This window comes from Cervus canadensis, chromosome 9, assembly GCF_019320065.1.
Source record: "Cervus canadensis isolate Bull #8, Minnesota chromosome 9, ASM1932006v1, whole genome shotgun sequence".
Classification (NCBI taxonomy): Eukaryota; Metazoa; Chordata; class Mammalia; order Artiodactyla; family Cervidae; genus Cervus; species Cervus canadensis.
Genome location: NC_057394.1, coordinates 34,661,482 through 34,686,725, shown reverse-complemented (window position 1 = coordinate 34,686,725; position 25,244 = coordinate 34,661,482). Strand labels below are relative to the sequence as shown.

Sequence of the window (25,244 nt, the reverse complement as noted above, 5' to 3'; positions counted from 1 at the left end):
TTTTTAAAAAGTACTTGCCTAGCCAAATTCACAAAATTAAAGAAGCAGTTTCCTATTTGCTTTTCTTCTAAATCTGTACAACATTGCAACACTCTGCTGTCTCCTTGCTTAAATTTGCCACAGGCATGAAGCTCTGACTTTCCAGGCTTTGAGTCCCGGTTGGCTCTGAGTGAAGACTGCCAGGGTGCAGGTTATTAAACTAAAGAAGGGATGACTAAACTGTTAAATGCTTACCTCTGCTTGCCTTCTCCATCAGCATTCAAACTGAAAACGGATTAGAACCCTCCTAAAAGATGATTGATCCTTGGAAGAAAAACTATGACAAACCTCAACAGTGTTTTAAAAAGCAGCGATATCACTTTGCTGACAGAGGATTGTATAGTCAAAGCTATGGTTTTTCCAGGAATCATATACAGATGTGAGGACTGGAATATAAAGAAGGCTGAGCACCAAAGAATTGATGCTTTTGAACTGTGGTGTTGGAGAAGACTCTTGAGAGTCCCTTGGACAACAAGGAGACCAAAACAGTCAATCCTAAAGGAAATCAACCCTGAATACTCATTAGAAAGACTGATACTGAAGCTGAAGCTCCAGTACTTTGGCCACCTGTTGCAAAGAGCTGACATGTTGGAAAAGATCCTGATGCTAAGAAAGACTGAGGGCAGAGGAGAAGGGGGTGACAGAGGATGAGATGGTTGGATGGCATCATAGACTCAATGGACTTGAGTTTGAACACACTCTGGGAGATAGTGAAGGACAGGGAAGCCTGTTGTACTGCAGTCCATGGGGTCACAAAGATTCGGACAAGACTTAGCAACTCAACAACAACAATTCTCTAGGGCTCCCCAGTATATATGTTTTGTTATTTAGTTGCTGAGTCGTGTCTGACTCTTTTGTAACCCCTTGGTCTGTAGCCTGCCAGGCTCCTCTGTCCATGAGATTTTCCAGGCAAGAATACTAGAGTGGTTTGCCATCCACTCTTGCTGTATTGCTTGGGTTTTCTCAACTTGTTTCAGTCAGTAGGGGATGATGGGAGCTTCAGAGCTAGAAGCAGGAGATTCCATCGAGGACTTGATGGACTGTGGAGCTTGGTCTTTTTTTTTTTTTTTCTTTTTAACAGAATATGAAAAATGCTCTTTAAAATAACTTGACTCCATTGGCACAGAATGGGAAGTAAGTAAATCGTGGCCTCAAGCAATTCAGATTTTTGAGTATATAAAAACCTGACAAGACGAAATAGTAATTTATGAAATTAAAGCTATATCTCCCTGGGAAACTGATGGCAAAGATGCTTAAAGACTGGAGGCTATTTGAAGGAGGAAGAATATTTGAAGCTTCATGATAGCAGGGACTGTATTTTTCTTACTAATCTTTCTCACCTGGCATAAAATCAACACTGAACAATTTTGTTGAATGAATGAACTTTTATTTTGTATTTGTGTTGCTCTCTCTAGATCCTGCTTCTCTAGGGCCTATATTTATTTATGCAACAAATATTTATTAACTGCCAACTTTATGTTAGGTACTATGGTGGATTAAGAGTATTAAAAAAATGGATAAAACTTGAGGCCCACCCCCAAAGAGACCTCAGCCCACTACTGCAATGCTTAGATTTATTTATTTAATTTTTTTAATGCTTAGATTTATTGAGCAATACTGTTTACAATAGTGTTTATCTTTACCCCTTTTTCACCTCATTCATATTAAATTTTTAATTAAGTTTTATTTTATACTGGATTGCAGTTGATTTACAGTGTTGTGTTAGTTTCAGGTATACGGCAAAGTGATTCAGTTATCTTTTTCAGATTCTCTTCCCACGTAGCTTATTACAGACTATTGAGTAGAGTTCCCTGTGCTGTACAATAGGTCCCTGTTGATTTTTTATTTTGTTTATAATAGTGTGCATATGTTAATCCCAAACTCCTTTTATCCCTCCCCCAACCTTTTCTCTTTGGTAACCATAAATTTATTTTTGAAGTCTGTCAGCCTATTTCTGTTTTGTTAGTAAGTTCAGTTTTTGGATCTCACACATTTTTCTTAACTTTTTTTTTTTCCTGTTAAAAAATTTTAATTACTTACAAGGCTTCCTGGCATTTCTCCTCTCAGTAGCCCATTTCTTCAAAACGCTTTGAATTTTGAGCAACCCTGGTGTTTTTGTGAACCTGCTAAATTAGATTTGTGTCTTTCCTTCCTTCCCTCTCTCCCTTCCTTCTTTCCTTCCACATTGATTTTCTCTACGTATAAATCGTGCACTAATTCTTTCAAAGTTTTTATTACAATGTGATTCCCAAGTGTTTGGACCTGAGTTTTGAAAGCTTAATGACCTTTTTGTAGGGTAAGAGAGTTAGAGAAGGCAAGGTTCAGAAAAAGAACGAGACTGGCACTTTAGAGGAACAGATCACCTTTAATGAAGCGAGAAGGGGCAGTAGTCAAGCTTAATGAGCTGCTGCACTAACCCAACTAAAGAGTAAGTATATATAGGCATACATGTGGAAATCTACTGTCTTAAGGGGGCCTGTTCTTCTCCAAGGTTGTTCGGATTAGCTATCTCTTAAACAGCTGGGGCAAAGAATTCTGGAGATTGGCCAGAGGCTGCGACTGGCTGGGAGCTGGGTGTAATCAACCTTAATGTCCGTTTTTTTCTTCGGGTGAGAGAGTTCTTTGTTTTGCAAAGAATGGTGGGGAGGACCCGAGGGGAGTTTTTTTTTGTTTGTTTGTTTGTTTTGTTTTGTTTTTTTCCATTTATTTTTATTAGTTGGAGGCTAATTACTTTACAATATTGTAGTGGTTTTTGTCATACATTGACATGAATCAGCCATGGATTTATATGTATTCCCCATCCCGATACCCCCTCCCACCTCCCTCTCCACCCGATTCCTCTGGGTCTTCCCATTGCACCAGGCCCGAGCACTTGTCTCATGCATCCAGCCTGGGCTGGTGATCTGTTTCACCCTAGATAATATACATGTTTCGATGCTGTTCTCTCGAAACATCCCACCGTCGCCTTCTCCCACAGAGTCCAAAATTCTGTTCTGTACATCTGTGTCTCTTTTTCTGTTTTGCATATAGGGTTATCATTACCATCTTTCTAAATTCCATATATATGCATTAGTATGCTGTATTGGTCTTTATCTTTCTGGCTTACTTCACTCTGTATGATGGGCTCCAGTTTCATCCATCTCATTAGAACTGATTCAATGAATTCTTTTTAATGGCTGAGTAATATTCCATGGTGTATATGTACCACAGCTTCCTTATCCATTCATCTGCTGATGGGCATCTAGGTTGCTTCCATGTCCTGGCTGTTATAAACAGTGCTGCGATGAACACTGGGGTGCACGTGTCTCTTTCAGATCTGGTTTCCTCAGTGTGTATGCCCAGGAGTGGTATTGCTGGGTCATATGGCAGTTCTATTTCCAGTTTTTTAAGAAATCTCCACACTGTTCTCCATAGCGGCTGTACTGTTTGCATTCCCACCAACAGTGTAAGAGGGTTCCTTTCTCCCACACCCTCTCCAGCATTTACTCCTTGTAGACTTTTGGATAGCAGCCATCCTGACTGGCAGTAATGGTACCTCATTGTGTTTTGATTTGCATTTCTCTGATAATGAATGATGCTGAGCATCTTTTCATGTGTTTGTTAGCCATCTGTATGTCTTCTTTGGAGGACACAGCAGATGGAGAAATATACCGTGTTCATGGATTGGAAGAATTAATATTGTCAAAATGGCCATACTACCCAAAGCAATCTATAGATCAATGCAATCCCTATCAAGCTACCAAACGGTATTTTCCACAGATCTAGAACAATAATTTCACAATTGTATGGAAATACAAAAAACCTTCAAAATAGGCCAAAGTAATCTTGAGAAGAAGAACGGAACTGGAGGAATCAACCTGCCTGATTTCAGACTATACTACAAAGCCACAGTCATCAAGGCAGTATGGTACTGGCACAATGACAGAAATATAGATCAATGGAACAGAATAGAAAGCCCAGAGATAAATCCACGAACCTATGGACACCTTATCTTTGACAAAGGAGGCAAGGATATACAATGGAAAAAAGAAAACCTCTTTAACAAGTGGTGCTGGGAAAACTGGTCAACCACTTGTAAAAGAATGAAACTAGAACACTTTCTAACACCATACACAAAAATAAACTCAAAATGTATTAAAGATCTAAATGTAAGACCAGAAACTATAAAACTCCTAGAGGAGAACATAGGCAAAACACTCTCCGACATAAATCACAGCAGGATCCTCTATGACCCACCTCCCAGAATATTGGAAATGAAAGCAAAAATAAACAAATGGGACCTAATTAAATTTAAAAGCTTTTGCACAACAAAGGAAACTATAAGCAAGGTGAAAAGACGGCCCCCAGATTGGGAGAAAATAATAGCAAACAAAGCAACAGACAAAGGATTAATCTCAAAAATATACAAGCAACTCCTGTAGCTCAATTCCAGAAAAATAAATGACCCAATCAAAAAATGGGCCAAAGAACTAAACAAACATTTCTCCGAGGGGAGTTTTAACTCCAGGCTATTTTGAGCCATGTATCTTTCCTTCATTCCAGACCCTAAGGAATATATATAAAAAGAGAAAGAGAGGTGGGCATTGTTAATGTTCAGGGCTTCTTCATGCTGATAAATGAGGGTCAGGGGTGTGTGGTCTGGGAGGAAGGAAGTCTAAGGCCCGTAGTGTTGATTTTCTATTCTAGCCATCAGTGTCTTGAGCCGAAGAACAGTCTTGACTTGGTCTCAGGAAAGGGCTCGGATTCAGTCTTGGAGGAATCCCTGGAAAAGATTAAACAAACAAGGCCCAAAGGTGAGTAGGGATAAAAATGAATGGTCCGAGAAGGGGTAAAAGTTATAAAAGGTTCTCTGTAGCCACAGGGTGGAGATGTAATCTTCAACGTGTTCAAACGTGGATCCTTGAGGACTCGAGACCCAGATATCTGCCAGAAGTTGTTCCAGGAATAATTGCAGCCATGAAACTGGCTCATCTGTCGCCTGTTGAGGCTGGTGGAACTTTAGAGTTGTAGGGCCTGTGTGAGAAACTTGGCAAGTATTAGTCCGGCAAGCATTTTCATCATTGGGCTGCATAACCTTTTTTAGACGAGTGATGTGTACCCAAGGGGTGATTTCTTTTAATTTTGCAGCTGTAGGGGTCAGCAGAATTACCATGTAGGGACCTTGCCATTTTAGGGTTAGATCTGAGTGGGGCTGAATTGTCATATAGACTTTGTCTCCTATTTGAAGGGATGGGTATGGAAGATTGGAATGTGGTTGAGGGAGTAAGTCATCCATATGTTGCCAAAGGGCAGTTTGTATCTGGGCAAGTAAAGGACAAGGAAGGTGGGATGGCAGTTTGGGACCGTCCTGGGAGAGGGGACGACCTAAAGGTACCATGGGCCTCCCATACATGGCCTTGAATGGACTGATATTTAAGGGTTTTTTTGGTAAGGCCCGGACCTTTAAAAGGGCTAAAGGGAGGAGTTTAGTCCAGTCTTGATGAAGTTCAGTTGTTAATTTGGTCAGAGTTACGTTTAGGACACGGTTGGCTCTCTCAACCTTACGGGAAGACCGGGGATGATAAAGAAAGGAATGTGAAACCTCTAAGGAACTGGAAGGGCTTGTGCACTATTTTGTGTCATTTGGGATGAGAACTCGGGCCTGTTGTCAGACTGGAGAGAGAAAGGCATTCCAAATCTGGGAAGGATTTCAGTAAGAATAAGGCGAGCCACAGTAGGGGCTCGTGTGTTAGTAGTTAGAATGTTAGAATTAGGATTTGTCTGCTGACAAATGGTATAAGTTTGGGTCAGATTATTTAAATAAGTCACATCGGCCTTAGTCAGCTCAATAAAGTTCTGAAGGAGAGCCTTAAGTACTTCTGCAGAGGGGTGGAAGAGAGAATGTAAATGTGAAAGTAATGTGCAGATGTTAGGCTCATCAGTTTGGGCTATAGTAAAGACAGGACTAACAGAGGCGGCCTGCCACTTTGCTTCATGATCTGCTATATTGTTGTAAAAGGAGATAGGACCATGTCTTGGATGTCCCTGGTAATGTATTACAGCGGCTTGTTTTGGGGCTGAGCTGCGTGGAAGAGTTCAGAAATAAAAGAAACGTTGAGAATAGGTGTGCCCTTCTGAGTCAGGAATCCCCTCTCCCTCCAGATTATAATGTTAGAATGTAATATGATATAGACACACTTGGAGTCAGTATAAATGTTTATCTTTTGGTCTTTGGCTAGGGTCAAAGCTTGTGTAAGAGCTATCAGTTCAACCTGTTGTGAGGATGTGTGAGCTGGGAGTGTGGCTGACTTGATGAGGTGAGTGGGGATAGCTTTGTCGGGCTGTCCCTGGACTAATAGCATATCCAGCCCCAAATGGGGCTTGTTTCTGGGCAGTGGCATCTATGAACCAGGATGGGACTGTGGGGTCAGTAAGGGGCTGATTGGTTATATGTTCAAAGGGATTAAGTGTCATATCTAAGTCTGAACACAGTCAGGAGATAGGTGTCCTGCTTCTAGATCTGGTGTAGGGAGTAATCTAGCAGAATTAAGAGGTTTACAAGGCATAAAAGAAAGGGATGAGTTGAGGAGGTGTGCATGGAGGATCTGTAGTCAAGCAGGGGGCAGAGAAAGGAAAGCCCGATGAGAGAGTAAATCTTTGAAGGAACGAGGTGAGCATACATTTAGAGGAGAATTTTGGGTTAGTTTTGGGGCTTCAGGTATTAAGGGGGTAGTTGCAGCTAAGGCCTGGAGACAAGGTGGCCATCTGAGTGTGATGAGATCAAGTTGTTTAGATAACTAAGCTAGAGGCCCCTTTTGGGGTACAGGATCCCTAAGGCATGTCCTTGTCAAGAATGTACAAAAAGGAAAAAAGGCTTGACATAATCAGGTAAGTAAAGAGAAGGGGCCTGGCCTGTAGTAAGTGTTTGCTAAGAGTCTGTATTGGGATGTGGAGAGAGGTGGAGGCCAACAAGGGTTCATCTAAGTTTCCTCGAGTAGCTTGCTAAAGAGGTTTTGCGCGGAGGGCAAAATTTGGGACCCATATTCGGAAGAAGTTTAATAGACCTAATAGAGAAAGAAGTTCCCTCTTGGTTTTGGGCCTGGGGGTCTGTGTTAAGGCTCGAAGTCTCTGAGCTGGAATTATTTTGGATGTGGGAGTGAGAAGAAATCCCATGTAATTGACCACCGTGGAAGCAATTTGTGCTTTGGAGAGCGAGACTCTGTAGCCCCAGTTGCCAAGGGCATTTAATACTGTCGCAGTGTGGACTAGGCAGTTATGGCGAGAGGAACTACATAACAATAAATCATCTATATATTGGAGTAAGGTAGTAGAGTCTAGGTCTAAAGTTTGTAGGTCCCTTTGAAGGGCTTGACCGAGAAAATGAGGGCTATCTCTAAACCCTTGTGGTAAAATGGTCCAAGTTAATTGTTGAGATTGATACGTGTCTGGGTCTGTCCAGGTGAAGGCAAATAGAGGCTATGAAGAGAGGTGTAGAGGTATAGTAAAGAAAGCATCTTTGAGGTCCAATACCATGAAGTAGAGTGTATCAGGGGAAATATTCGAGAAAAGGGCGTAGGGGTTAGTGGCCACGGGGTGTACGGGTATTATGGCCTCATTGACCCTGTGAAGATCTTGGACTAGATGCCAGGAGTGGGGTCCCTTTTTGACTGCCGGTATAGGAGTATTATGAGGAAAACAGGCCACAAAAGGCTGGCTTTGAGCAGTCTGGAGATTATTGGTGTAAGTCCTTGTAGGGATTCTGTGGTCAGGGTATACTGAGTTTGGGTTATTACCTGAGAGGGATTTTTTTTTTTTTTTTGGGTATGAAAATTAGATTTTTAAATAAAACCTGTTTACTCTTCTCCAGGAAATAATATTTCAAGTACACAGTTGTCTTTGGTATCTGTGGGGCATTGGTTCTGGGACTCTTGCAGGTTATATGCAGGACAGAAAAAGAGACACAAATGTGTCCAAACAGACTTTTGGAGTCTATGGGAGAAGGTGAGGGTGGGATGATCTGAGAGAATAGCACTGAAACATGTATATTATCAACTGAGAGGGATTTTTAAGAAAAACCTATACAGGGGAATGGTGTCAGGCTACCGATGGGGCTTCAGTGTCCCAGACCTGAGGATCTATCGGGGGAAGGTCAGGGGGCAGGTTTTGGGAGTAAGGGCTGGCCAAGAGTTCGGGTGCCATTTGGATGCAAAGAATTGATATGGGATCTAAGAATGGGAGGTTTATTGAAGTTTGTAGCTTAGCCAGAAGATCATGTCCCATCAATGCCATTGCGCATTGAGGAACTACTATAAAAGAATGTGTTAGTGTTGCCTTACCAAAGGAACAAAGGAGAGGAGGGGTTATTTGGGATAAAAAAGGGACACCTGAGACCCCTTCAGTGGCCATTTCTGAAGGCTGGAGAGGGCCTTTAAAGGAGGTCAAAAGTGAAAAGGCCGCTGCAGTATCTATTACAAACGAGACTTTGTGTCCGGCCACCGTGCCAATTACCTGAAACTCTGGGTCCATCTGTATGCGGCGGACTTGGGGTCTGGAGCTTGGGCTCCGTCACTGGAATAATTCAGGCACAATTGGATCATCTCTCACCTCGTCTGAGGAACCATCTGGGGTGCCAGGGCCCCCCTCAGTCTGGTTCCCGGCCCATTGTTGTTGGGCCTAGGGTGGACCCCGAGATTTGGTGGGTAGTGTCTGAGGACAATCCATTTTCCAATGGCCCCATTGTTTGCAGGTGGGGCAGGGTTTGGTGTGTGGCCAGGGGTTTGGGCAGGACTTAGCCCAGTGTCCCATTTGGTTATATCTGAAGCAGAGGCCTGGAGGGTTAGATCCCATACAGGTGGGCCGAGGTCGATGGGCCAAAGGGATTGAATTTTTTTCTTGGATAACTGTAGCGAATAAAGCATATTTGGCCTTTCTCTCCTTTTCTTTTTCTTTTTTCGCTTCTTCGTCCCTATTGTTGAAAACTTTAAAGGCTATTTCTAGGAGATCTCGCTGAGGGGTTTCAGGGCCCTTCTCTAACTGATGTAGTTTTCGGTGAGTATCGGGGGCTGACTGGCTTATGAACTGGATGTGTAGGTACAGAAGTCTGGCAGGGGTGGAAATATCTAGATTAGTGTATTTCTGGACTGCCTCAGTAAGCCGTGAAAGAAATAGGGCAGGATTTTCATCTTTTTCTTGAGTCACTTTCCTAATCTTATTGTAGTTAACATGAATGTGAGCGCTTTTAAGTATTCCTTCTAATAAACAGGTAATCATATGATGCAGGTACCGGCTGCCGGCATTGCCTGCTTGATATTTCCACCGTGGCTCAGTTAAAGGGACTGCATCATCAGCGACTGGATTAGTCCTATCTTGGTTATGGAGCTGATCAGCATGAGTCTGGCTGCCTGCCATATCCATTCCTTTTCATCAGGGGTTAAAGTGTTAGGATGTAAAAAAGATCATTCCAGGTCAAATGATATGCTTGCATAAGGCGGAGGAATTCTTTTCTGTATCTAGTAGGATTTTCTGAAAAAGATCCCAATTTTTCTTCAGTTTGGCTCATATCAGAAATTGAGAAAGGCATATGAAGCCTCCAGTCCCGCTACCTCTCTGAGAGGAAACATGTGTTTGCTTTAGGTTCTGGTCGATGGAGGTGGGGTGGAGATCTCTTTTGGGGTTTCAGAGTCATTGCTTCCTATTTTGGAGGAAGAAGGGCTAGAGGATGGGGTCTCGTCTCTGGAAGTTTCCTCTCCAGGGCAGTAGGGAGGAGGCTTATCCGCCAGACTAAAATGGGGGGTTGAGGGTTTAGGGGCCTTTTAGGGACTTTAGATTTGGATTCTTCTGTAATGGAGGGGGAGAGAGAGGAGAGGAGGATTGGATAGGTAGAACAGTCCTTGCAGAGAGAAGGACAGCTTCTAAGGTCCCAGAAGGAGTGAATATAGGGGATCTCCAACCATTTGCCATTCCATTTGAGGAAGTTAGTGAGATCTGATAAAATATTGAAACTGAAAGTCCAGAACTCAGGCCAGCGGTTTTGGTTATCCAGCTTGTATTGAGGCCAAATTTGAGTGCAAAGTGACTCGAGTTTATGAACTTTGAGATAGGTCAAGAGTAAAGGTTTGAGGTTTCATTTTACGCAGGCCAAGGGAGAGTCCCGCGGGATGGATTGGCTTGACCCCATAGCAAATGGCTAGCGACTGTCCAGTTGAGAGAAAAGATCATCACCTAATCTTTTGACCGGGCAAAGAGAGAGAGACTCTGAAGGAGGGACGGTTGTGCCCCAAGTACCTCCCCAGAGGGCCTTTTGGCCAGAGGGTTCCCTAGGAACCCAGAAAGGACGATAGTCTATGGTGCCCTAGAGTAACATCCGAACTTACCTAGGCTGCTGGGTCAGGTGAGAATTCGTGGTGGATGGAGGGAAGTCGAATGGCAAAAAGGCCTCTCTCCTAGAGTTGGTCGATCTTGCAGAAAAGAAAGTGTAGAGAAAAGAGAGAGAGAGACCAATATTCCTCAGGGTACATGGAAAACCAATAAAGCCCTTACACAGAACTTGTACCGCTCACGAAGGCACAGGGCATCCTCTCAAGGAGGTCTTGAAAGCCCGCGCGGAAAAGTGAGTTCGGCAGGTTTCCATGCTCCAAAGAGCTGGCTGTGGAGAACGAGAAGGAACCTCAACCTTCCAGGTTTTGGAACCAAAAATGTAGGGAAAGGGAGTTAGAGAAGGCGAGGTTCAGAAAAAGAACGAGACCGGCACTTTACAGGAACAGATCACCTTTAATGAGGTGAGAAGGAGCAGCAGTCAGATTAGTGAGCTGCTACCCTAACCCAAGAAAAGAGTAAGTTTATATAAGCATATATGTGGAAATCTACTGTCTTAAGGGGGCCTGTTCTTCTCCAAGGTGGTTCGGATTAGTTACCTCTTAAATGGCTGGGACAAAGAATTCTAGAGATCGGCCAGAGGCTGGGACTGGCTGGGAGCTGGATGTAATCAACCTTAATGTCCATTTTTTCCTTTGGGTGAGAGAGCTCTTTGTTTTGCATAGAATGGTGGGGGGGACCTGGAGGGGAGTTTTAACTCCAGGCTATCTTGAGCCGTGTGACTTTCCTTCTCTTGTCGTAGGGCACTTACTGCTCTAACACAGGACCACAAATTTAGTGACTTGAAACAGTATAGAGGTGAGCGTATGGAATGGGCCTCGCAGGGCTAAAATCAAAGTGTCATCGAGGCTGTGTTCCTTTTAGAAACTCTAGGGAAGAACTCTTCTTTGGCCTTTTCCTGACTCTAGAGGCTGCCTGCATTCCTTCAGTGGTGGCTCTTGCATCCTCAAAGCCAATCAGGTCTTTCTCATGCTCATCACGCTGACTTAGTTTCCCTCATCATATCTCCTTCTCTGACTCTTAAATTCTTGCATCCATCTTTCACTTGTAAGCATATTTGTGGCTTCATAGGACCCACCTGGATAATACAGAATTATCTCCCCAGCTCAAGATCCTTATTTTAATCACATTTTTAAAATCTCTTTTGCCATGTGAGACAATATATTTACTGACCCCAGGATAAAGACATGGATATATTTTAAGGAGTTATTCTTCTGCTTCTTCTTGTTCAGTTTCCAAGTCATGTCTGACTCTTTGTGACCCCATGGACTGCAGCACGCCAGGCCTCCACATGCCCCACTATCTCCCAGAGTTCACTCAAGTTCCTGTCCATTGTATCAGTGATGCCACCCAACCATCTCATCCTCATCTGCTTATTACACATCTAATGGGCTCTTAAAAAATAAGATTCCTTATCCCTTTTTGATTGAAAGGGTAGCTACTTCTAACTCAGATTCTGACTCTCTCTTTTTTTTTTTTCTGACTCTCTCTCTAAGTCTTGACCCAGGTGCTTAGTATATCTTCTCTGCCTTAAGTCCAGTAGAACAACACCTGATGTAATACTTTTATGGAAGAGTATATTACATTATTCCAGTATTCTTTTCTGGAAAATTCCATGGACAGAGAAGAAACCTCACGAGCCATAGTCCATGGGGTTGCAAAGAGTCACGCACGGCTGAGCACACACACAATGTTACACTATAGATCAGAATGTATTCCCTATGTGTGAATATATGTAGGTAATTCGCACATAACAAATTCATTCTGGTATGTTCATTCTGTAATATACTCTTTCAACCCCTGGGTTGGGAAGATCCCCTGGAGAAGGAACTGGCAACTCACTCCAGTATTCTTGCTTGGAAAATCCCATGGACAAATGAGCCTGGTGGGCTACAATCCATGGTGTTGCAAAGAGTCAGACACGACTTTCAACCCCTGGGTTGGGAAGATCCCCTGGAGAAGGAACTGGCAACTCACCCCAGTATTCTTGCTTGGAAAATCCCATGGACAAATGAGCCTGGTGGGCTACAATCCATGGTGTTGCAAAGAGTCAGACATGACTTAGCAACTAAAGAGAAACAAACAAATACGTGGGTAACATATATTTTAGGTTACTAAAAATGAGCTTGACTCTGCAAAATGTCACTTTATATTGTGGCACTTCTACTACTTGTTTTATACAACTACATGATTTTAGTAATGGTTTATAAATGCTATTCTGTGTGCTATAATATTTTCCAGCTTTTGCTCCTATGTGTTTGTACCTCTTTTTCTTTTTCCCAAGGAAAGTAGAGGAAAATTTTACAGTATTCTCTTTGGAATAGAAGATAGGGACTTTAATCACTGAGAAGATGTAAACTACCATTATCCCTTTGATGTGAATATTAGACCAGGATAGTTTATAAGATACAGTGAATCATCAATAAACATCATGGAGTCTGCCAGTCCCTGTGTGTTCATAGGAACAAAATGTTACTCCTGTCCTTGAGGAAACCATACTTGACAAGAAAGAGCATATACAGAAGAGAGAATTAGCAATCTATGGGGTCAGGACTTATACCAGAAAATTAAATAATGGTGATCCAAATTTTGTTAGTAGATGACATTCAGACTTTAAACATGCAAGCAAAGATATTTCTTGAGGAGCTGGAGGTAAATGTCACTTGCTTAAATTCATAATTGGAACAAAGAAGGTTGGCAATTACAACACATGTCAAAATAAAATTTCTAGTTTGAAAAAATTTTAATTGCTTACATATTTCTTCTTAATGTCATATTAAATTGGTGTTATTAATGAAAAGAACATTAAAACTGGTATTTCAGAGATTGGAAAAGAAGTGAAAGCAATTAAAATACTTTTTTTGATTTGGGGGATTTTTGTTTATGAGATACCATTGAGTATACCCTAAAGAATGTGGAGGACATAGGTCAGTGGGGAAAGAAAAAGAAAAAACTTCTATCTTTTGTTGAAGAGAGATGACAGGCAGATCCACAACAATTATAGTACAAAAATAATGTAAGTGATTACATTTCAGAGAAACATAGTTACCTATAGTTGTATGGAGCCAATTACATTCATATTTAGTTATTGGGAAAGAGGAAAGAGTAAGAGACTAATAGTGTTTCTTAAGTGATTGTTAAGAAATTTCAGTTTTAAGAAAAATTCTCCTGTAAACATGTATTGTTATCATGAATCTTTTTGATAGAGTTGACTCAGGTAGCTTTAGCATAGTCCTTTAGTAGAAGATGTGATTATATTTGTGACAAGGAGGCCTTGTGATTATCTCTTACTTTTGTCTACCCAACCCAAGGTGGGTTGTATGTAGCTATGGGGAAAAAAAATCTTACCATTTGATCAATGTAGAATTGCTATTTCTTCATCTCAAAGGATAAAAATTGCTTTGTGTGTATGTGGTTGAGGTTGAGTTGGGGTCCCATTATATAAGATTATAATGACTGGAGCTAGGATGAGGATGTTTGAGAACCACTGCCTTGGGTCATGAGACCTGCATCCACTTGCTGCTTTTAGCCAAGTCATGTTTTATTCCACTTGAAAGTTTGCTTGGTGATTTTAGGTGGACAATAAAATTCAGTCATGGTGATTCCAGTCTTGTTGGAAGATGGTGAATTAGCTCTTAAAATTGTATCTATATGTCACCAAAATAACTAAACCTATTGCCTGAATTTGTTATTTTGGATGCATAAAGTCTTTGTAGTCAAATCCATGTTGAAAATTAGCCTACAATAAGGGCTGAAAAGAACTTTAAGGAAAATTTAAGGCAACTTTTCATCTTGGAAATGATAACTTTTGTGATGAACTGAAGAAACCATAGAATAGTTTCTTGAGGCAGTACAAAACTCCTACATGCAAGAAAGTGGTTGTGACCTAAAATTTCCAAATTAGCTGTTTTATTTATTAGATTATTATTCATGGTCCCCTATGTTTTGACTGGGTCTGCTCCCAGGATGGCAGAACTGGAGAGGCTAAAATTGACCAGTGATTTATAGAGGCCAGTCTGTAAACTTAATGAATGGCAGGAACTTGGGACTGTTAGTACCTATGCCAGTCAAGGTGAACTTTATCTTTGCTGTAGCTGAATCCTGTGAACTCTGGTCATACCACATTGTCCTTCGTAATACGTCCAAGCTTAAACATAATAATATGTCCAAGCTTAAACATCAAATTTTCCTTGGAAGTAATCACTTAGTCATGTCTGACTCTTTGCAACCCCATGGACTGTGTCCCTTCAGGCTCCTTGTTCCATGGAATTCTCCAGTCATGAATACTGAAGTGGGTAGTCATTCCCTTATCCAGGGGATCTTCTTGACCCAGGGATCAAACCTGGGTGTTCTGCATTGCAAGCAGATTCTTTACCATCTGAGCCATAGTGGAAGCCCTCTAAAGTCACAGATTCTTAATTCTTAATGCTTTTATGGGTATGGTGTCAAAATTTAGTGCATAATACTAATTCATCAATACATGATCCATTGTGTGTGTGTGTGTGTGTGTGTGTGTGTGTTTTACAGAAAGAGTCTTTTTTATGAAAAAGTAGTGTTATCCAGGAAAGTCATACACTGGTTTCTTTTTAATAAAATGACAAAGCAGATTTCTTAAATAATTTACAAAGGGCAGAAATCACTATTGAATAGTGTATGCCCTCTATGCTCACAGTGCCCTGTGCTGAGAATGAGAATAGGTCCCTGTGGACCCAGGATCTTGGGGCCTGGAAACCTCTCCCATCCCTCCTTCTGGGGTTCTTGTGTGGGAAGTAGGGCTAAATCTGGGTTCTCACACGCCCCTGCACTGGTGATAATATCGTCTAACTCTTTGTAGACCCCACTCCTGGATTCATAGCTCAAGCTCTCAAATATTACCTGCCATCTGCACTTCACGTTACAGACAATGCTACTGTAAAGCTCATACATTGAGTTCCTAAGCCCCAAAGGGAAGTCGAATGAATGGTTCCCCCCACCCCTCCGAGATCTCCCTGAGTCTCTTGCAGGCTGTGGCGGTGGTCCCTGGCGGGCCGGGAGGTAGCTGAAGCAGGAGAGCAGAGGCCCCCAAGCAGCCCCCAGCTGGGGCCTTGTGAGTCACGTCCTTGTTTGCGGCAGCTCAGGGGCACCACCAGCTCCTGGGTCCTCCAAGAACTCCTGGGAGGTGTGGATCCTGAAGGGCGCTGTCCTCAGTCTCGGATGAGAGAAAGTCATGTCGCCACTGTCCTCCGCTACGATGGCCTCATCTAGCTCTTGGGACACCTGGAGATGCCGGATTCCTGCCCCCACGGACTCCAGGTCACTGTCAGACTTGCTGGGGGAGCAGAGGGGCTCTGCTGAGGAGTAGGGCTCCGGAAGGCAGCCTCCCTCCTGGACCGTCGCCAAGGGTGGGCACGGGGGCCCATCTGGGCAGAGAGGCGGTGGTACTATTTCTCCCAGGGGTCCAGGGATGAGTGGGCAAGGGCGGTCACAGATAGCCAGGTGCTCCTCTAGCTCAGGCTGAGAGCTGGGGGGGCTACTGCCCTTCTGGGCCCCTCTCTTCCTCCTCTTGGCTTTCACCTGGGTTTCCACCAGCCACTTGGTGCCACTTTGGCAGGACTCCTGGATCCTCTGGGACATGGCACCCAAGGTGCTCTTAGCTGAGCGAGCTGCAGCCTGGAGGCCCTGCTGCCCTGGCTCTGGGGTTTCCAGGTGTTTCCAGGAGGGGCCCTCCCCGAGGTTGAGGCTGACTGCTGTCAGGGGCAGCCGCCTCTGGAACTGTCTGCACAGGGAGCCCAGGGCCCCGCTGGAGGTGTCCGGGTGGCCGGCTACAGGCTGCAGGGCCTTGCTCTCCTCCAAGCGCTCCTGGTTCTGGAGAGACCGCCGACGCAGGGAAGCCCCCACGGCTGGCCGCCGAGAAGCCATCTGACTGGCCAAGAGCCTGTTCTGTTCCCACAGATCCCAACAGCTCCCAAGGCTGACCAGACGACGAGCACAGCCTGATCCATTGTTAGGAGAAAGTTGACATGTTAGAAAGCAAAAGTGAATGCTAAATTAGCAATTATGTAAATTTAAAACATAACTGTTTTAAGTGTCATAAGGCATTAGTGCAAGAGTTTTGTGTAAGTGTTATGTTTCTGCTTTTTAAAAGGGATCAGGGGTAATTGATTTGCTTCAGTAAGCAGTGGTTTTCTGAGTACTCGTCTTCAACCATCTCCTGCTCTGCTTTGCTCTGCGTTCGTTCTGCTCTTCAGATGAGCTTGTGGGTGTGCTACTTTCTTATGTGTTTCTGTGTTAGCAGTAATTAGACTGGAATTGGGGTTTTGCAAGATACTTAGTTTCTATTTTTTAATTTTTTTTGTAAAATGAGGATAATATTTGCCTTGAAGATTTATTTTAACGATGTACATAAATGTATGTAAAGTTCCTCCTGCTCAATATATGCTCAGGAAACTAACTAAAACTATGTTCATCCAGGGAAATGTCTGTGGTTTCTCTTTGTCTTGCTTTAGGGTGGATATTCAAGAAATATTGCAAAATAAGAAACTACTCAGATGCAAACACAAGAGCACATGCTGAAACTGGCTTATATATGCAAGCCAGCTGGCTGCTCTAGACAGTCTTAGGAAGAAAGCCTCCTTCATCTAATTCATAAATGGAATAGCCAACCTTAACTGGCTTTTTATGTGTGTGTGTTTTGCTTTCTCTTTTAATTTTTGTGAGCTCTGCATTGCTACATAACTGTGACAACATTAACCAGAGGGTACAAGAATAAAATAAGTGGGTGGATGTTCACAACGCGGTGTTTACAACCATCTCTGTGAAAGAGTCTAGAGATAGTTCCATGTAGGAAACCTTCTGTATGGATGATGTGACCTTAGGCTAGCACAGCTGATAAGTGAGAAAGGGAAAACCTCTACCCAACTTGGCAGATGCGTGTATGTGCGTGTCTGTGTATGACATTGAAAATATTCTGTATTATGACTGTCTCCAATGTATATATGACTCCCTCTATATATACAGGCTCCTCTGTCCATGGAATTCTCCAGGCAAGAATACTGGATTGTGTAGTCATTCTTTTCTCCAGGGGATCTTTCCCCAGGGATGGAACCTGGGTCTCCTGCATCACAGGCAATTTCTTTACCATCTGAGCCACCAGGGAAGCCTATATAAATATATATATAATTTTTATATATGTAAATATATATATATATAATTTACATGTATATATAAAATTGGCATTTATTTCCATACTTTTATACTCTCCCTTCATCACAGGGCTGGAAACCTGAGAATCTTATTTTCCAGACTCCTTTGCTTTTGTTGTTGTGGCTGTAACCTACATTATTAAAACAAAACACAAGAAAGTAATGTCAATGAAATGAACTCATCCAAGATTCTGAAGGCAGAATTGAGGCTTAGTGAGCCCTTATATGAAAAACATAAGAATTTCTGTGCAATATAAATAATAATTTCCATAATTTATTGATTTTACAAGTTTGGAATTGTGAAGGGAATCTTTCTATACCCCCCGATGACTTAAAGCAAGAAATACCTGTTTGCTCAGCATTTGCTACAAACGTTGAATCCTTTATTAGACAGAAAGGTGAATGACTTTTCTTTTCCTTTTGCTTGCTCTTTTTGTGTGACATTGTTTGAGAGACTGAGCACAGTATTTTTAAACAGATGATAAGATGTCACCTTTGAGTGGCAGAAATTTAGAAGCAACGGCGGAGGATTTCATTATGATTTCCTTATAGCATGAAACCTGAAAGTTACTCCTCCTTGCCTTTCAGATGAAATCACACTGAGGGGCAACATTAAGACAGTGATTGGAAGGAAAGGCGCTCACAGGAGGGTAGGACCATAATTTTCATCTAAGGAAATAGCCCTAGACTTGCAAGAAGGGAACTGCATGTATTACTGAGCAATGTGATGGTTCTCCCATATGGATAGCTCGTCTCCAAGAAGGGTTCAATCAGATGAGCTATCAACAAGATCTGTCCTTTGATAAACACATCCATTTTAATAGCAGTTCCTGAGATGAAAGGTTCAGATTCTTTCAACTTCATGGGACTCAGTTTCTGCAGCCTGAAAATATGAAACTTCCTAGTGTGCTGCCTTGAAAACCATCAAATTATGCTAGAATCATCCTTTTAGACATAAAAGGAGACGTAGGATGTTACTAATTAACCCATCTCCGTTGTTCTTCCCAAAATGATTTAAGGCAACTGGCTATATGATGTGATGGGAAAACACTCCTTCTTGGCCTGATGTAAATTGACAGATTGCCCAAGATAATCTTTATGGTGTCTTGCATAACACATGCGAACGTTTTGGGAGTCCATCATTTAAAACTTGATTGCAAGCGATCATATTAAAATGAAATCTGAATAATCAACCTCCCAGTGTGGAGTTTAAGGTAGGCCTGAATTCATCCTAAAATCTACCCCCATTTGGACCGTTGTGACTCTGAGGCTTACATGTATCCACAGAATTGGTGTAAACCCAATTCCATGGAAAATTAGAAGACAAGGATTCCTTCTCTGTTCTTGTTACTATTCTTGGTGAATTTGGCAAATGGTTGTCACCTTTCAGTGGCTCAAATTTTGTAACCAAAGGAGGATGTTATCCAATCTCTATATCACATGAATTCTAAAACTGTTTGGTGATCTGGAGGGAGGTTGGTTAAAAGGATAGTACACTTTTTCTCTAGTGAAATGACCCTTAACTTGCAGGAAGGTGATTGTATTAACAGGATTACTGAATAGCATGCAGTTTCTTCTTTGACCATATAGGTTTCCACCTGAAATAAAAGGTGTCAGTTTTCTCTTATTGAGAAATTTTTTTAGCCAATATTTTACAAGAAACTTCTGCTTTTACAAGAAACTTTTTAAAAAGAGTTTAAACAGCAGGAGGAGAAGGGGGCGACAGAGGATGAGATGGTTGGATGGCATCACCAACTCGATGAACATGAGTTTGAGCAAGCTCCGGGAGTTGGTGATGGATGAGGGGGCTGGTGTGCTGCTGTCCATGTGGTCACAAAGAGTTGGACACGACTGAGTGACTGAACTGAACTGAAACAGCATAAGTCACAAGAGCCAAAAGATGGAAGCAAAGCAGGTACCCATGGGCAGATGGATGACCAAAGGAAATGTGGTGGCTACTACAGACAGTGGACTATTTTTCAGCCTTAGAAAGGAATGAAATTCTGATGCATACTACAACATAGATGTATGTTGAGGCTATTATGCTATGTGAAATAAGCCAGTCACAAAAGGACAAATATTGTATGTTCCACTTTCGTAAGGTACCTAGAATAGTTCAATTCACAGAGATGAAAAGTAGGATAGTGATTGCTGGGGGCTGGGGAAGTAGGGGATGGAGAGTTAGTGTTTAATGGGTGTAGAGCTAAAGTCTGGGAAGATAAAAACGTTCTAGAGATAGGTAGAGGTAATGCTTACATAACAACATGGTGCATTCACTTTAAAGCCACAGAATTATGCACTTAAAAATGGTTAAAATGGCAACATTTATGTTATATATATTTTATCACAGTTTAAAAAATACATTTAAAAAGGGAAAAAGAATTTAAATATCTCTAGGCCTCCCTGGTGGCTTAGTAGTAAAGAATCCACCTGCCAATGCAGGAGACATGGGTTCAATCCCTGGTCCAGGATGATTCCAAGTGCCACAGGGCAACTAAGTCCGTGCATCACAACTATTGAGCCTGTGCTCTGGAGCCTGGGAGCCACAACTATTGAACCCACATGCTGCAACTACTGAACCCTCGCACCCTAGAGCCCAGGCTCTGCACCAAGAGAAAAGCCCATGCAGCAAGAAAGACCCAGCACAGGCAAAAACATTATTTTTTTAAAAAGACTCTAGCTGCATCTTCATTTTCATCCCTTTTCCTAATTTAAGAAGGAGATATATTCCACTTCTTTAAAATTCTGTGTCCCCACTGCTTTAAGGCCAAATAAAATGTCACCAAAAGTGCTTTTTTTTTTTTTTGCTTCTTTTAAGATGTTTCTCTTGGTAGACCATCAACTCAGACGTATTTGTGTGGCTCTGAATTCATAAAAAAAAGTTGCATCTAGCATTTGTTTTATAATTGCAAATATGGAAGGAAAAATAAGAAAAATACTGTTATCATTTTAGGAAATTTCTTTTTTGGATATAGTGTACATGATGTTAAAGATGTGATATTATCATGTCTTTTTTATTACTGAACAAATTTTAAAATGTACTGCCGGGCATCAAATTAAAGATATTTATGAAATATTTTCTTTTGCTAAGGTGAACCCCACCAATCAGTGATATATTTCTTGTTCCCTTATGAATATTTGAATCTTACTGTTCTTTTATTTTTCTGAAGTAGGCTAATAGAAGGCTTTTTAAAGTAGGCTAGTAGGCTAATGTAGCCTACTTACTTAAAGTAGGCTAATAATGCCTTCAAAAGTTGTTTATTTTTCTGTTTACTTTCTGAGATAATAACTATCATAAATATCTTTATGTGTCAAAGATTCATGCCAGAAATACTCTAGTGAGAATGATTTTTCCATTTTTTTAAAGTAGAGTCACAGTAATTTATCCAATGTTTCAAAATTCAAATTACCATTCAAAAACTCGCATGAGATTTATTTTAGAAGAGTTGTCTTTCCCCACAGAATGGTGGTAAAAGGTGAGAAAATATGACTCCAAGAGCCTAGACATATTTTGACAGAATATAAAGCATCTAGAATTTTCCTTCTTAATTAGTTCACTTTTATTATGAGTCTCTTGTTAAGTTTTGACAGAAAAATTTCATAAATGATTAATTCTTCCACAGATAAACTAATTTAAAATAAAACAATCATTACGGAGAATAATCAATAACTTGTAGCATTGTGTTGAATTTAAAGGTGAAAGCATTTATAATGCAAGCACAACCCCACTTGGAAGTTTCAGGAAAGTTATTAGCACAAAAGTGGAGTAAGCCATAAACAGGGCAAAGGCAAGGATGGGTGAGACAGAACTTTTATTGCTTTTCTAAAATTTATTTTAAAATTTCTATTTACTTGTCATTTTAAATTTTTATTGGACTATAGTTGTTTACAATGTTGCATTAGTTTCTGGTATATAGCCATTGTTGTTGTTCAGTCACCCAGTTGTGTCTGACTCTTTGTGACCCCATGGACTGTATAGCCATTACTCAGCCATTAAAACAGAGAAGGCAATGGCACCCCACTCCAGTACTCTTGCCTGGAAAATCCCATGGATGGAAGAGCCTGGTAGGCTGCAGTCCATGGGGTCGCTAGGAGTCAGACACGACTGAGCGACTTCACTTTCACTTTTCACTTTCATGCATTGGAGAAGGTAATGGCAACCCACTCCAGTGTTCTTGCCTGGAGAATCCCAGGGATGAGGGAGCCTGGTGGGCTGCTGTCTATGGGGTCACACAGAGTCAGACACAACTGAAGTGACTTAGCAGCAGCAGCAGCAGCCATTAAAAAAAAACAAACAAAAAAACCTGGAATAATGCCCTTTGCAGCAATACCTAGACGGTGTCATACTGAGTGAAGTAAGTCAGACACAGAAAGATAAATATTGTATAATATGTGGAATCTTAAAAAAAAAAAGAGTACAAATGAACTTATCTATAAAATAAAAATAGAGTTACAGATGTAGAAAATAAACTTATTGTTATCAGGAGGTAAGGGGGGATAAATTTGAAGAATGGGATTGACATTTATACACCACTGTACACAAAATAAAAAATTAATATGGACTTACTGTACAGCTCGGGGAACTTGACTTAATACTCTGTAGTGGCCTATATGAGAAAAGAATCTAATAAAAGAGTGGTTATATGTATACACAGAACTTTTATTGTTAAATGCATCCTGGGCAGTGCTGACCCTGGCTTTGGAAAGATTCCTTAATTATTTTTCCCTGCCAAATCTATTGCAGAAAGGAGTTTCAAGTACTCCCAGGAGGTGGCTGGTTCAGTAAGAGTGAAATTTCATGGTGAAAAGTCCATGTAACTGGACTCCACTGAGAGTCAGGTGTTTCCTGGTCAGTGGTTTGACTCTATTTTGGGTCAGCCTGAGTGAAAGTCGTTTCTTCATGTGGAGAAAGTGAGCTCTTCTGTGGCCCCTCTTACGAAAGGCAGAGACAGTGGCAGGGATGGGGTAGCACCTTAGTCCTTTATGGGCTCACAGAGTCTCATCCTCATTTCCACTGGGTCCTCTGCCTGGCCTCACAGTCCTGACTTTATATCACAACACTACTTTACCTATCTTAGTAAGTTCTCTTTATATTGTGTTTTCCCATTATTGAGAAGCACCCATAAGACCAACAAATCTACTACTGATCATTTCTCATGGTGCATTTTGAATTTATTCACTTAATAATGAAGTGACTACTGTGTACGAGGTGGGCTTCACTAGTGGCTCAGATGGTAAAGAATCTGCTTGCAATGCAGGAGATCCAGGTTTGATCCCTTGGTCGGGAAGATCCCCTGGAGGAGGTCATGGCAACCAATTCCAGTATTCTTGCCTGGAGAATCCCCATGGACAGAGAAGCCTGGCGGGCTACAGTCCATGGGGTTGCAAAGAGTCAGACATGACTGAGTGACTAAGCATGCACAGTGTACTGGGTACTGTACTATACAGTGGTGAACGAGCAGATGTGGAGATTGTTTTAATATGTGTGTATGTACGGGGGGTGCAAGTGGCTGGCAAGTGAACCAACACTTTCTTTAAAAGAAGATAATTTCAGGTGATGATAAATTCTATGAAGAAAATAAATCAGGGCATTGTAATGGAGAACTGAATGTTTCCTTTAGATTGGAAGGTCGGAAAGTTCTCAATATTATGCTTAAAAATGCCCTCTCTCCTGAGGGTGAGGATGCACACAAAGAGAGCCCACCTTGCCCCGCTGGATGAGGTGAGGAGAGTCAGAGTGAAACGCTGTACCTCAGAGTGGGACTCGAACCCAGTCTCTTAATTATAACCATTCCCTTGGTGTCCATCGACAGATGAAAGGGTAAAGAAGGATGTGGTATGTATATACAATGGAATGTTACTCAGTCATCAAACGGAACACACTGGAGTCAGTGCTAATGATGCGGATGACCCTAGAGCCTGTTATACCAGAGTGAAGTAAGTCAGAAAGAGGAAAACAAATAATCGTATACTAACGCGTATATACGGAATCGAGAAAGATGGTAGTGATGAACCTATTTGCAGAGCAGCAGTGGAGAGGCAGACATAGAGAACAGATTTATGGACACAGGGTGATAGGGGGAAGGAGAGGGTGGGACGAATGGAGAGAGTAGCATGGAAACATACACTACCATATGTAAAACTAGACAGCCAGTGGGAATTTGCTATATGACTCAGGGAACTCAAGTCAGGGCTCTGTGACAATCTAGAGGGATGCAAAAGGGTGGGGGGGAGGTTCAAGAGGGAAGGGACATATGAATAACCTATGACTGACTCATGTTGATGTATGGCAGAAACCAACACAATATTGTAAAGCAATTATCCTTCAATTAATCTTAAAGAAAAGGAAGTGGGGAGAGGGAAGACCACCTTCTTCCTTGTTCTTTCAGTAGATGTCAGGCTGACCTCCCTAGTTCTTCTTTTGCACTGGGCAGGAGAGTATATGACCCTATGAAGTTGAACTAGGACTGTCTCCATGCTTATTCAAATCAGTAGGAGGGTGGTAACATAGACTAAAGTATGTTAAGTAGTCTCAGGTTTCAGTATAATGAGGGTCTCTTACTTTGCAAAGTTACCTTTCCCTTATATTCTTGTCCTTGGTTCTAAGGATCAGTTTCTTGCTAGACTTCATCAGCAGGATGCAGGCCTCATTGTTTTTTTACTTAATAACCTGGAGTATGTCTCGTGCTTTTATTGATGACTTTGTAGTTAAATAAGTCTACTTCCTTCCTTCCCATAGCTTTCTGAGCTTACAGTGGTCTCCCAAAGTTCCCTAAATTTCCCTCTCTATCTACAATCCCCTAGTGGGACTTCTAAAACTACCTGTGTAACTATCCTTCTCTATTTCTATCCAAAGGAGTAAAGATGAAAGAAACCTGGTCTAATTAATGCACCCATTTCAGAAATAAAGATCCAGAGGGCAGAGTTACCTAGGCTACTCAAACATGTTTGACTCAGAAGGGATAAGGTCAAGATTCCAGTCTCTGCCTAGTTATTCTTTGAACAAAAGCACTAGTTCTAGGCCCACAGTATCCAAGTCTTGGAAGCCTTGGATAAAGTGATCTACCTGGCTATGCAAGTGAGGCTATTACCAAACTAAGTATCAGGGCTAAAAGATGTATTCATAAAGACACTGTGAATGGTTTGAAGACATCAAACCAATGGGCAACATCAAATAAAAATTCTCACAACCATACCATGTCATAATTGTAAAATGGGCTTCCCTGGTGGCTCAGATGGTAAAGGATCTGTCTGCAGTGCAGAAGACTCGGGTTTGATCCCCGGGTTGGGAAGATCTAGAGAAGGGAATGTCTACCCACTCCAGTGTTCTTGCCTGGGAAATCCCATGGACAGAGGAGCCTGGCCAGCTACAGTCCATGGGGTCTCAGAAGGGTTGGACATGACTGAGTGACAAACACTTCACTCTCATTCGTGGAAAAGTATCTGAAAGGTTGTAAAGTGGGGCTAATGCAGGATTTGAGGTCCAATCCAGGCTTATTTCAATGGTTGACATACAATGCAGCTAATTAGACAGTCTGAAGAAAAACTTTTTAGATGGGTTTAAAAAATCTGCCAAAGGTCACCTAGCCCCTCCCTTCTTTTCTAGGAAGGAATGTGCCTAAATTTTCCCAGAAAGATGGGTGTTCCCTTCAGAGAAATAGATTGCTCAAC

General features: G+C 41.8%; 1 long non-coding RNA gene and 1 pseudogene across 1 annotated transcript in view; one reads left to right on the top strand and one right to left on the bottom strand.

Annotated features, from left to right (window-relative positions):
- Window positions 1–25,244, top strand: part of LOC122447585 — a 172,539-nt gene that overhangs the window by 137,196 nt on the left and 10,099 nt on the right. The gene's annotated exons all lie outside the window — the stretch shown is intronic.
- LOC122447583 lies at window positions 15,479–16,290 on the bottom strand (annotated as a pseudogene).